This window comes from Carlito syrichta, unplaced genomic scaffold (assembly GCF_000164805.1).
Source record: "Carlito syrichta isolate Samal-C Ts95f unplaced genomic scaffold, Tarsius_syrichta-2.0.1 Scaffold312129, whole genome shotgun sequence".
NCBI classification, from domain to species: Eukaryota; Metazoa; Chordata; class Mammalia; order Primates; family Tarsiidae; genus Carlito; species Carlito syrichta.
Genome location: NW_007256225.1, coordinates 191,482 through 205,451, shown reverse-complemented (window position 1 = coordinate 205,451; position 13,970 = coordinate 191,482). Strand labels below are relative to the sequence as shown.

The 13,970-nt window shown below is 41.7% G+C and overlaps 1 protein-coding gene across 2 annotated transcripts in view; it reads left to right on the top strand.

Moving 5' to 3' along the window:
- The window catches only part of PSEN1 (presenilin 1), a 70,593-nt gene that overhangs the window by 30,723 nt on the left and 25,900 nt on the right, over positions 1-13,970 (top strand). The gene's annotated exons all lie outside the window — the stretch shown is intronic.

The following is a 13,970-nucleotide window of genomic DNA, read 5'->3' as shown; positions in this document are numbered from 1 at the left end:
CCAGGCTGGTCTCGAGCCTGTAGGCTCAGGAAATCCTCTTGCCTCAGCTCCAAGTGCTGGGATTACAGGCATGAGCCACCACACCTGGCTCAAACGTTTTCATATACTATCACCGTCTAAGTAGTTTTAATATTTTGATATATAGCATACTTATGGTATCCCAACGGGATATACTCTAAGTCCTTTGTGAACCCCCTCATTCACAAATAGCACTAATAGGATATGATGGCTCCCATAAAATACAGTGTATCTAAAAAAATGATTTTCTTATACTTGGACACAACAATAAAGCCACCCTCAGTTGTTGGTGTTAAACTTATCAGTGACTGGTGCTGCCCTGCCTCGACTGCACCCATTTTCCCCTTCTCCTACAGGAGCACTCCCTCTAACTTGAGAATTGGGGCAGGGGACTTGTACAGGGAAGACACAGGTATAGCCCCTCATCCTCGTCTCGCCTCCTGCCCTCTCCTCTGCCTTCTTACCCTCTTCCCCCATTTTACCCTCTCATCCCCTAGGTCACTCTCTCGTCCCCTAGTCACCCGCTTGTTCCCTAGCCCAACCTCTCTCTAAGTGACACTGAATTTCAACTACCTGGTACATGTTTCAGACTCAAACTTCAGAAAAATTACAAATTATTACCAGTCATGGACCTTTAAGTTCTTTTTGAAGTAGTAGAAATTATAAATGTGAATTTTCCACATATTGCAGTCTACCCTATTTCATTCTAGTGTTTATATCTGTATACTTTTTTTTTTTTTTTTTTGAGTTGGAGTCTCACTCTGTTGCCCAGACTGGAGTGCAGTGGCATGCTCCCGGCCCCCGCAGCCTCAACCTGCTGGACTCTGGCAATCCTTCCGCCTCAGCATTCCAAGTAGCTGGAACTACAGGCATGCGCTGCCATGCCCAGCTAATATTTTTTTTATTTATTGTAGAGATGAGGTCTTGCCAAGTTGCCCTGGTGGGTCTCGAACCCACGGGCTCAGGCAATTCACTCCTCTCGGCCTCCCAAAGCGCAGAATTACAGGCTGAGCCACCGAGCCCGGCCCTATATCTGTATACTTTTCTAACATGGTTAAAATGTGTAATCAATATGTCTCTTCTTAACTTTTACTTTGGCATACATTTCTTCATATTATAAATTTTTAGAAAGTATTTCTGTGGCTATGTAATGCTTGACTCAATGAGTATATTATAATTTACTTCCCCTAATTTTCTTCATGTTTGACACTTAAGTTGTTACAGTTTTTTGCTATTACAAAAGACAGTAATGTCTTTATGCAAAGTTTTCAAATTATTTCCTTAGGGTAAAATCCTAGACATGGGAATTTCTAGGACAAATTATCTACATGTTTTTTGTTTGGGTCTTTTTTTTTTTTTTTTTGAGTCAGGGGTTTCTTTCTGTCACCCAGGCTGGAGTGCAGTGGCAAGATCATGGCTCACCACAGCCTTGACCTTCTGGGCTCGGGCAGTCCTTCCGCTTTAGCCTCCCAAGTAACTAGGACTATAGGCATGTGCCACCCAGCTAGTTTTTTTAGTTTTTTGTAGAGACAAAGGTTTCGCTGTGATGTGCAGGCTGGTCTTGAACTCCTGGGCTCAGTCCTTCTGCCTTGGCCTCCTAAAGTGCTGGGATTACAGGTGTGAGCCTGTCTACATGTTTTTAACTCTCTTGGTATGCAAAATTTTTTTTCAAAAAGATTATATCAATCTGTACTTAACACTAGTAGTGAGTGAGGGTATCTGTCTTATCCCACTAGTACTGGATTTTTTAGAAGCTCTCTGCTAGTTTTTCTAGGTAAACAAAATGTCTTAATTTGCAGTTAGTAGATTACTAATGAGATCACGTCTTTTCAGTGCCCATGACTCTAAATTACACAGAGTTTTACTTTGCTTGTTGAGCAGTGAGTGAGTAGGAGCATCAGGATAAAGGGTGACCATCTAAGTCTGATATTAACATGTGGAGGCCATTGAAGACTAACGGTGTGACAGGGTGTCATCTACACCTAGAAAGTCATGGGAAGCAGTCCCCTTCTACTTTAAATATGCTAGCTTCTAATTCTTTTTTTTTTTTAATCCTTGTTTTCACATGTTGCTGCAGGTATGTGTTTACTTGCCAGTTCTGTTTCTTTGTGTTGGTAGACCCAATTTGTGACTTTTGTTTGACTCAAATGCTACGTATGTTCTTCTGATTCTTTCCCAGATTTTATTGGGGGATGGAATTCTATCTTTTCTTGCAATTTAGGACTTCTGGATTTCTTGCCTTTCCAAAACCTGTGTAATTGGGTAGGTGGAGCTCTGGACTCAGGATTATATTACCAGAATGGTTTTTCTAGTAATCTTAGGAAAGTATCGAATGCTTCCGTGTTTTTGTATTTTCATGTGGAAGAGAGAACATACCATCTCTGAACTTCCTCTTCTTTTCTCTGCTTTTAGGCATGTGTGGGTTTTGCCAGTCTTGGGTGATGACAAGTAGAGGACAGTATAGCACTGTATCTCCTTTATTTTATATAGTCAAAATGCCAGCTCTGTGAGTAGACCCTGCCGTTGTAACCCAGATTCACCGATGGAGAACTAAGGCAGGAACCACACAGCCTGTGTGGGCCAGAAGTCAGTGGTTCAGTATGGGGACTTAAGTCCAGAGTTTGGTCAGACTGACATGCATAGTCCTTGCAGAAGACTTATTCAACCTCAGCCCTGAACTCCTAGAGATGTGGGTTCATTTCACATCTAGAAACCACTCGTCATGTGGTTACCAGTATTTCTCTTGGGCATATATGCTGACCTTTCTGAACTTAATTTCTCTGGACCTTACTGCTGTTTGGCTTATTTATTGCCACCTTCTGCTTGACATGATTTCTGGCTTTTGCTTTTCCTTGGTCCTCTGAAGTTTTCTCCTAAAACTCACCAATTATGAGTCTCAGATGTTGGACTTTTTGGTCTCTCCTGTTAACTACTAGAAAATTATATTGAATGTCATGGTTTAAATCCTTAAATACAACTTTTTTGGGGGGCATCCCTGGTGGGCTCGATAAATATAACTTTTAATGCCTCATCTGCTTTCATTCTAGAAGGACCCATGGTTGGTTTGTTTTTCCTTTGCATGTCAGTTCTATGCAGATATCTGCTAGTGCATATGTTGAACTGAGTATCTTTTACGCCATCCCATGACTGTCAGCAGGACTGCCTTGCTGGGGCTTCTAACTTTGCTTCACAAGCATTTCCATCTGATATCTCCTTTATTACCCATAAGTAGTCAACCAGTTATTCTTGTGAGTACTTCCTGTTAGCAGTTTCTAAGCCCTGCTTTTTCTATACTATTCTTATAGCTTGGTTTCTTTTTTTGTTTTTTTGAGTCGGAATCTCACTCTGTCGCCCAGACTGGAGTGCAGTGGCATGCTCCCAGCCACCGCAGCCTCGACCTGTTGGGTTCAGGCAATCCTTCTACCTTAGCCTTCCAAGTAGCTGGAACTATAGGCACGCACCATCATGCCCGGCTAGTTTTTTTATTTTATTGTAGAGATGAGGTCTCACCAAGCGCCCAGGCTGGTCTCAAACCCCTAGGCTCAGGCAATCCTCTCACCTTGGCCTCCCAAAGTACTGGGATTACAGGCTGAGCCACTGCACCCGGCCATACTTGGTTTCTTACCTGACCTTCTGAACTTTACCCCCTCCCTTTCATAATATACCATGAAAACACAAAGACTCATACAGCTGACTTTTTTCAAATTAGTAAAAGTAAGACATGCTCAGTGTTAAAATTTAAACTAGATATAACTGTGTATGTCAGAGTTGTCTCCACCAATCCCTTTCCCCACTTGTAGTCACTGTTAATAGTTTGATGCACATCTTCTATTTTCTGTTTTACTTATATGTTAATGTATAAATATGTGTGTATATAGTAGGACTTTTTCAAGAACAGAAAATGAGGCATATGAACCCTACTGCTTTCTATGTGTAATACTCCCCTCACCCTCACTCCCTTTCTTTTCTAACTTAACAGTAATTTTTTGACTTCTGTCACAGGTGATTTTAATACTATCACTTCAAACTTAGAAATTATATTTTTTTATATCTAGAATTTCTGTTTTGTTGTTTTTAAAATTTGTTTGGTTACTTGGATATTATCTCTTTCTTGGTCCATTTTTTTCCCGCTTATTAACACACATATTAACACATATATTTATTTTTATGTTCTGCATCTAGTAATTGTAATATCTGAAATCTTTGGAAGATTATAATTCTGCTGACTTTTACTCATGGAGACTTGTTTTCTTGAGCCATTTTGAGTTTAATATTTGCCAAAATGTATCTTTGAAAATTCTATGAGTCTTGTCTTTTGCATGGACACTAAGACTTAAAATACTAAATTCTGGGGGACTGGCAAACACCCTTAAGGGACCTGATGACTTCAGCACCACCTAATCCCCCTGATTCCTGCTTTTCCTTTTTTGGGGATTCTAAGAATTTCCCCCCTTGTGACTTCAAACTGTGTATTTGAAAGTATATTGAAAATGTATAGTATTATTAGTGTTTTATAGCAGGAGAGTTTTTAGGATCTGATCCTTCATATTGCTAGAAATGGAGGTTGCTTTTAGTTACTTCAGTGGTTTTGAGTATATCAAGTAAAGTTAAATCTATAATCATGGACTTAGGGCGTTTCTCTGGATACCATCATACTCCTCTTAACCATGTTTGTCTGAAGACCCTGCTTTACTGTGCTAACACATGTACTCCCTGCTTTACTCTGTGTTCTTACCTGGAATGCCCTCCTGCTGCCCCTGCTCTGCAGTTGCCCCTTGTCCCCCAGCCCACTGCTGTTGTGTCCCCCATCCCCTTCATACTGCTGCTGTCGTATCCTCTGTCCCCCCCCCAGCCTGCTGCTGTCATTTTTCCCGTCCACCCTAGCCCACTGCTGTTGTATTCCCCATCCCCCCACCAGCCTGCTGCTGTCGTGTCCCTCCTGCCCCAGGGTCCTCTGGCTGTTTGCACCTCTCCAGCAATTAGGGTGCACATCAAGTTGCTTATTTTTATGGATGTATGTATTGATTTGTTTTTGTTTTTATTAGTTCTCCAAGGGGGACTATGTGTGCTGGAAATATTTTCTCTGTAATTCCCACCAAGCCTAGTAAAGGTCCTTGTACACATTACATCAGCGTGTACCACAAGATTCTAGTGCCACATTGATTGGTATGTGGAGTAATACAGACCTGTTGTTAAAAGTGATTGAATTAAGCCGGGCTCGGTGGCTCAGCCTGTAATCCCGCGCCTTTGGGAGGCTGAGGTGAGTGGATTGCCTGAGCCCGCGGGTTCGAGACCCGCCTGGGCAGCGAGACCTCATCTCTACAATAAATCAAAAAATCAGCCGGGCGTGGTAGCGCATGCCTGTAATTCCGGCTACTTGGAAGGCTGAGGCGGAAGGATCATCGGAGCCCAGCAGGTCGAGGCTGCGGTGGCCGGGAGCGGCCACTGCACTCCAGTCTGGGCGACCGAGTGAGACTCCAACTCAAAAAAAAAAAGTGATTGAATTTAGCCGGGCTCGGTGGCTCAGCCTGTAATCCCACACCTTGGGAGGCTGAGGTGAGTGGATTGCCTGAGCCCACGGGTTCGAGACCCGCCTGGGCAACTTGATGAGACCTCATCTCTACAATAAATCAAAAATCAGCCGGGTGTGGTAGCGCACGCCTGTAGTTCCAGCTATTTGGAAGTCTGAGGTGGAAGGATCGCCGGAGCCCAGCGGCTTGAGGCTGTGGTGGCCGGGAGTGGCCACTGCGCTCCAGTCTGGGCAACAGAGTGAGACTCCAACTCAAAAAAAAAAAAAAAAGTGATTGAATTTTGTAGCAGTATCCATCTTTCTAATTTTCTGGTTACTGGTATCTTTTGCGATTTAAAGAGGTAATGGTAAAAATGGAAAATGCAGAAAGGGCCTGGGAAGGAGGGTCCCACAAAGGCCCCATTTCACTGGCTGGAATTTCCAGCACAGTCTTGAATAAGAGTGGTGAGAGTGGACACACTTGTCTTACTGCCTGTCTTGGGGGAAGCCATTCAGTCTTTCATCATTAAGTATGATGTTAGCTGTAGGTCTTTTATAGATACATTTTATCAGGTTGAGGAAATTCCTTTCTCTTCCACACTGAGAGTTCTTATTATAAGTGGGAATTGAATTTTGTCATATGCTTTTTCTGTATCAGTTGACATGATTATATGGTTTTTCTCCTTTAGACTGTTATCTAGCGTATTAAATTGATTGCCTTTGAAGATTGATTCAGCCTTGCATTCCCAGGATAAGTCCCACTTGTCTGTGTGTTTGTTCTTTTTATATATTTCTGGATTCAATTTGCTCATATTTTGTTGAGAATTTTGCATTTGTGCTCATGAGGGATATTGGTCTGTAGTTTTCTTGTACTGTCTGGGACTACCTATAATATCAGGATAATGCTGGTCTCACAGAACAGGTAGTAAGTATTCTCACCTATTCTGTTTTCCAGAAGTGACTATAAAAGTGGTGCTGTTTCTTCTTTAAATGTTTGGTCAAATTTGCTAGTGCAATCATTTTTGCCTGAAGTTTTTGTTTTTGGAAGGTTTTAAAATATAATTTCTTTAGTTATAGAACTATTTGGCATATCTGAATCAATACATTACTACTTCAAGTGGATTGTAAAAACTTTACCCCATATATATTTTTACTTTCCTGCTTTTATGTTGTAGTTGTGTTTTTGTTTTGTTTTTTTTTAAAGATGTGGTTGGGTGCAGTGGCTCACGCATGTAATCCCAGCACTTTGGGAGGCCAGAGTGGAAGAGTTGCTTGAGTCCCGGAGTTCCAGGCCAGCCTGAGCAACAAAAAAAAATTTTTAAACCGAGTATGGTAGCACCTGTAGTCCCAGCTACTCTGAAGGCTGAGGCAGGATCACCTGAGCCCAAGAGGTCAAGGCTGCAGTGAGCCATGATTGTGCCACTGCCCTTCTGCCTGGGTGACAGAGTGAGGCCCCAACTCAAAAAAGAAGAAAAGAAAAGAAAAAGCCCTGCTGTGTTGCATAGGCTAGAGTACAGTGGATATTCGCAGGTACAGTTGTAGCTCACTATAGCCTCAAACTTCTGGGCTCAAGTTATCCTCCCACCTTGGCCTCCCAAAGTGTGGAGATTATAGGTGTCAACCACTGTACCCAGCCTGTAACTGTCTTATATATTAAATGCATATACATTGAAAGGCACATCATCGCCGGGCTTAGTGGCTCAGCCTGTAATCCTGCGCCTTTGGGAGGCTGAGGTGATTGAATTGCCTGAGCCTGTGGGTTTGAGACCCGCCTGGGCAGCAAGACCTCACCTCTACAATAAATAAATAAAAAAAAATCAGCCAGGTGTGGTAGCGCATGCCTGTAATTCCAGCTACTTGGAAGGCTGAGGCAGAAGGATCGCCAGAGCCCAGCAGGTCGAGGCTGCGGGAGCAGCCACTGCACTCCAGTCTGGGCAACAGAGTGAGACTCCAACTCAAAAAAATAAAAAAGAAAAAGAAAGGCACATCATCATGAAGATAGAGAATAGTTTGATGGTTATCAGATACCAGGAAGAGGTGGGTGGATGAAAAGAGGTTGAATAATAGGTACAAAAATATAGTTAGAAGAAATAAGATCTAGTGTTTGATAGTTCAGGAGGGTGAATATAGTTAATAATAATCTATTAGCTAGAGGAGAAGAATTTGAATGTTCCCAGCATAAATTAAAAAATAAATGTTTGAGGTGATGGGTAGCCCGGTTACCCTGATGTAATCATTACACATTATATAAATGTATCAGAATATTGCATGTACCCTGAAAATATGTACATCTGTTAATGTATCAATTTTAAAAACAGGAAAAATATAGGAGGGAAAACCCCATCAAACAATGTTATAATTTTTGCTTTCAGCCATCAAGCATATTTTAATACAATAAGAAAATATTTACCATTTTCTGTTGCTCTTACTTCACTCTTTTTATTTTTTTTTTTTTTGAGTCGGAGTCTCACTCTGTCACCCAGACTGGAGTGCAGTGGCACGCTCCCAGCCACTGCAGCCTCGTCCTGTTGGGCTCCGGCGATCCTACCGCCTCAGCCTTCTAAGTAGCTGGAACTACAGGTGCGCGCTACCACACCCGGCTAATTTTTTTGATTTATTGTAGAGATGAGGTCTGGCCAAGTTGCCCAGGCGGGTCTCGAACCCAGGGCTCAGGCAATCTACTCACATCAACCTCTCAAAGTGCGGGATTACAGGCTGAGCCACTGAGCCCGGCTTACTTCACTCTTGATGTTCTATTTTCTTCTAGTATTATTTGCCTTTGATATAATTATTTTAGAGCAAGTCTCTTGGCCTCAGTTTCTTGTAGTTTTTCTTTGTATTACTAAAGGATATTGTTACTAGGCATAGAATTCTATCTCGATGGTTCTTTTTTTTTCCAGCATTCAAAAAATGGTGTTCTACTTTGTTCTGGCCTCCATGATTTCTATGAAAGTCAGTCATTTGAACCCTTGTTCCCCTATAAGAAATGCATCCAGTCACTTTCAAGATTTTTTTCTTTAGTTTTCAGCAGTTTACAATTATGTGACTGTGAATTTCTTTGTTTATTCTGTTCAAAGTTCACTGAGCTTTCTGAATCTCTAGGTTTATGACTTTTACCAAATTTGGGGAGTTTTCAACCATTATTTTTTCATATTTTTTCTGTACCTCGTTCTTTACCCTCTTCTGAGACTCATGACACAAATAACCTTTCATTGTTGTTCAACAGGTCTCCAAGACTCTGTTCAAACTTCTTTTCCACTATTTTTTCTCTTGTTCAATTTGGATCATTTCTGTTGATCTGTCTTCAAGATCACTGTCTACATTCTGTTCCTGAGCCCATGTGGTTAATTTTTTTGTTATTTTTAGTGCTAAAATTTCCATTTGATTCTCCTTTTTTTTCCCCTGAGACTTTTTAAATTTTCCTTTTATTTTAAGAATGTTTGCCCTTAATTCTTGGAGCACTTTTATTTTTAATCTTACTTCATTTTTATAACAACTGCTTTAAAGACATTGAGAATTCCAACATGTATGTCATCTTAGCATTGGTGTTTAGTGAGTCTTTTTTCATGCAAATTGAGATTGTTTTAGTTATTTGTATGTCAAGTAATTCTGAGTTGCATCTTGGACATTTTGAATATTATGTTAGAACTCTGATTTTTTTGTCTTACTGGCCAGTTGATCTGATTGCCTCAATCTGCAGGTTCCAACCACCTTCTGTGGGCTGTGATTACATTATCAGTTCAGTTTTCAGAGCTTTTACAGCGTTGCCCAGACCTGCCTTGTGTGTGTGTGCCACTCAGTCACTGCTCTGGGACTGGGGTAATGGTGTTCTGTGTGTTTTCCATTGTCAGAGCTATGTATGCTGTTGGGGTCATATGCATGCATGCTTCTCTTGGAAATGGGCCCACAAGTTCATAAACGACTTTATGAGGTTGCTTTTGTAGCCTCTTCCCTTCTGTGGCCTCTGAGAAACTTTCTGGTTTCTTGGGTTTTGCCTCTTACATTCCCCTGACCAGATAATGAAGCCTTATTTTCCTGGCATCAGGGCCAAGAGGTGGGGGGAGTACCGGGAGAAATTAAGCCGGGGCTGTGTTTCCTACTCTCTAGGGACTGCTGCTCCCCGAGTACCCTGCTTCTGGATTTTAGGCTCATGACACCCGCATTGTGGATTGTTTGGGCCTAGGCATGAGAGAATAGAGAACAGGAAAAAAGAAAAGAAAACCAGGACGTGGCACTCTGTCTAGATGTAGGAGATCCCTGTCCTGCTCCCAGAACCAGAGCTAGAAGGACTGGGCACTCTGTTATCCTATCCGCACCCTCACTGTATGGAGTGCAGGTAGGCATGAATGGTCCCACAAGGAAAGTGGGTGGCTTACTGCTGGCTCTGAGTCCTTGTGACTCCACAGTCCACACACCTCTCTGCTCGTTGTCCTGCCTGCTCTCCGTTGGGGTTTGTAGTTGTATTCTGTGGGGGAAAGAGGGTGGTGTGTGCTTATGACTCCATCATCCCGGAAATGTCTCTTCATGTGTTTTTGGCGAGTTTTTTGCATCTTTTATTTGTGCTTCATTTTAGACAGTCTGAAAGGGTTAGATCCCACCAGATTTCCACACTTGTTCATTTGCGTGTTTTCTAATGTTCAAGTCTTAGCAACCATAGCTGATTCTTTAGAAATGAGTTACTTACTTTGACACCTAGTGTAGAGTAAAAAGAGCTTCTGAGTCAGAGATTCAGTGACTCGCTGGAACCTGTTTGGAAATAAACTGAGTGCTTCTCCTATCAGGTTGGTTGTGCAATGTCTGTGAGAAACGAAAGTAACCAGTAGACCAAACAAACCTTAAAAAGTTAGCGGCCACTGCACTCCAGTCTGGGCGACAGAGTGAAACTCCAACTCAAAAAAAAAAAAGAAAAAAGTTAGAAACCGGCTGGGCCTTGTCGTTCAACCCTGTAATTCCAGCACTTTGGGAGGCCGAGGCTAGAGGATTGCCTGAGCCCAGGGGTTCAAGACTAGCCTGGGCAACTTGGTGAGACGTCATCTCTACAGTAAATCAAAATATTAACCAGGTGTGGTAGCGCCTGCTACTTATAAGGCTGAGGCGGAAGGATCGCCTGAGCCTAGTAGGTCAACACTGGGGTGGCTGTGAGCGTGCCACTGCACTCCAGCCTGGACGATAGCGTAAGACTCCAACTTGAAAAAAAATAAAGAAGTGATGGTTTGTAAAGCTCATAATGGATAAAGGTTAAAAAAAAAATTAGAAATAGAGAAACCAGTGAATAATTACACATTGTTACAGATGGAACTGATACTCATGAAAGCATGTGCATTCTGGCCTGGCCTGATCAGGGTTTAGAAGAGAAGCACAATGTTGTGTGCTGAAGCAGGTGTTTTTCTTACAGAGTTGTAAGCGCAGGAAAGTTGAACTAGGAATTTTGCAAGATGAGAAAGACCTGTGTTACTACCTGATGTTCTTCAGAAGGGGGTGCAATTTATTCATCATCAGGGGAGGCTTTGAATTTAGAAAATCATAACAAAAATGGCCCACCCTAGCCTCTATTACAGGCAAAGGGCTAATGTTTTTATGATTCAAAGAATACTCACAAGCATTCTAATCCAAAAAGCACCTAAACAGAAATTACAAGGGAAATACAGATGGCCAATAAATAAGCAGGTAGATAAATCTGTGTATTTCCTTAATAGTAAAAACAAAAGTGCACATTATAATACAAATTGGTCAAGACCAGCCTGGGCTGTCTGGTCAAGACTGTCTCATTTGGAAAAAAAAATTATTAATAAAATACAATAACAGCTGGGCACGGTGGCTCAAGCCTGTGATCCCAGCACTTTAGGCGGCCAAGGGTTGGAGACCAGCGAGTTTGAGACCAGCCTGGGCAACATGGTGAGACCTCATCTCTACAATAAATCAAAACATTAGCCAGGCATGGTAGTGTGCGCCTGTAGTTCCAGCTACTTGTAAAGCTGAGGTAGAAGGATCGCTGGAGTCCAGCAGGTTGACACTGGGCTAGCCAAGAGCATGCAACTGCACTCCAGCTTGGGTGAAAGAGTGAGACTACAACTCAAAAAAAAAAAAATTAACTTATTTGGCAAATTAACTTATTTGGCTTTTTTTGTGAAGTAACTAACCCAATGCATATTAATAATCAGTAATTAGAAAAGTTTGTACACTTTGATTTAGTAGTTTTGCTTTTATGATTTATTCCAAAGAAAGGATTAGAAATACAGAAGAAGGTTTGTGTACTAGGATGCTCATCTTCTCATAAATTATAATTAGAGGAAAAAAGGGGAAATAATACAAATTTCATGCATAAGGAGGTGGTTAACTTGTGAGTTCATCTGTATGAGTAGAATATTATTATTTAGTCATTTAAAAATCATATTTTCAGCCGGGCTCGGTGGCTCAGCCTGTAATCCTGCACCTTTGGGAGGCTGAAGTGAGTGGATTGCCTGAGCCCACGGGTTTGAGACCCGCCTGGGCAGGTGAGACCTCATCTCTACAATAAATCAAAAAATCAGCCAGGCGTGGTAGCTCATGCCTATAACTCTGGCTACTTGGAAGGCTGAGGCGGAAGGATCTCTGGAGCCCAGCAGATTGAGGCTGCGATGGCCGGGAGCAGCCACTTCACTCCAGTCTGGGCGACAGAGTGAGACTCCAACTCAAAAAAAAAAGAAAAATAAATAAATAAATAAATAAATAAAAATCATATTTTCAAACTGGGTACAGTGGCATACACCTGTAGTCCCAGCTATTTGAGTGACTAAGGTGGAAGGATCACTTGAAATCAGGAGTTCAAGTCCAGACTATCTCCACAAAAATATATATGTATTTTTTAAAAATTTGGTGACATGCGAATATGTCTGTAATAAAAGATTACATTTTTAAAAGTAGGGTATAAAATTACATCATACTTGATTCTCATTTTGTTAAAAGTTTTTTTGTTTTTTGTTTTTGAGCTGGAGTCTCACTCTGTCTCTCAGGCTGGAGAGCAGTGGCACACTCAACGGCCACCACAGACTCGACCTGCTGGGCTCATGTGATCCTTCCACCTCAGCCTTCCAAGTAGCTGGAACTTATAGGCACATGCCACGACACCTGGCTAATTTTTTGATTTATTGTGGAGATGAGGTCTCGCCAAGTTACAGAGTCTTGATCCCGTGGGCTCAAGGCAATCCTCTCACCTCCACCTCCCAAAGTGCTGGAATTATAGGTATGAACCACGGCACCCGGCCTAAAGTTGCTTTAAAGAGAGAGATGTGGTGAGAATTTTTAAGAAATTCTTTCTTTCATGTAATTAATGATCACTGATTTCAAAAACCTTGGGTAATTAAAACAGAGCCACAGAGAAAATTGACATGAGTCTTATCACAATGAGATTTTGATAGCGCAGAGTCTGATTAATGGAACAACCAGATCTAGGGAGGGGATGTGGGAGATTTTTTTTCTCAGTGAAGACAGAATAATATTCTTGGTTTGGAGACTTTCCTTTCTCTACTTTCTTCAAGGTTTGACTTGGTCTCTTCTAGTTAAGAGGAATGTTTGCAAAAGGTATTGGTTATGTAGCTCCTTCTGCCATTAAAACAGTAAAGTCCAACTGAAAGATTAAAACAAATCATGTGTGTGTCACCTCCCCTTCTCAAAGTTCTGGGAATACAGGTGTGAGGCACAGTGCCCTGCTGACTTGGGATCTGTAATATTAATACTAATGAGCCATGTAAAGTAAACACAGAAAACTTTGTGGTCCTTACTGAAACTTCAGGTTCTGAATACTCTTATGTAAAATGGTCATGCAACTTAAAGAGCCTATTTTCCCCATGTAGCTAATGTATGTATATACAGATCACTTACCTGGATATCTTTTTATTTATTTATTTTTTTTTGAGTTGGCGTCTCACTCTGTCCCCCAGACTGGAGTGCAGTGGCCGCTCCCGGCCACCGCAGCCTCAACCCGTTGGGCTCCTGTGATCCTGCCGCCTCAGCCTTCCGAGTAGCCGGAATTACAAGCATGCGCTACCACGCCCGGCTGATTTTTTTGATTTATTGTAGAGATGAGGTCTTGCCAAGTTGCCCAGGCGGGTCTCGAACCCGCGGGCTCAGGCAATCCACTCACCTCAGCCTCCCAAAGGCGCGGGATTACAGGCTGAGCCACCGAGCCCGGCTGGATATCTTATCTTTAGTTATTTCTTCAGAAATACTACAAAATTACTCCATTGAAAACATTTCTTCTTTAGTTTAAATGTCGCCTATTGATAATTTGGTATTTTAGAATGTGTTCTTTGTAAAAAAATTCTTATATTTTTAAAGACCTATATATATCCTGCTGAAGTTTCTATTTTATATTGAAAGTAACTCAGCATTAAAGAGTTCCATATAACTGAAACGTACTGAAAAGAAGAAAACAAACAACTCCATTATAAAATGGGCAAAAGAT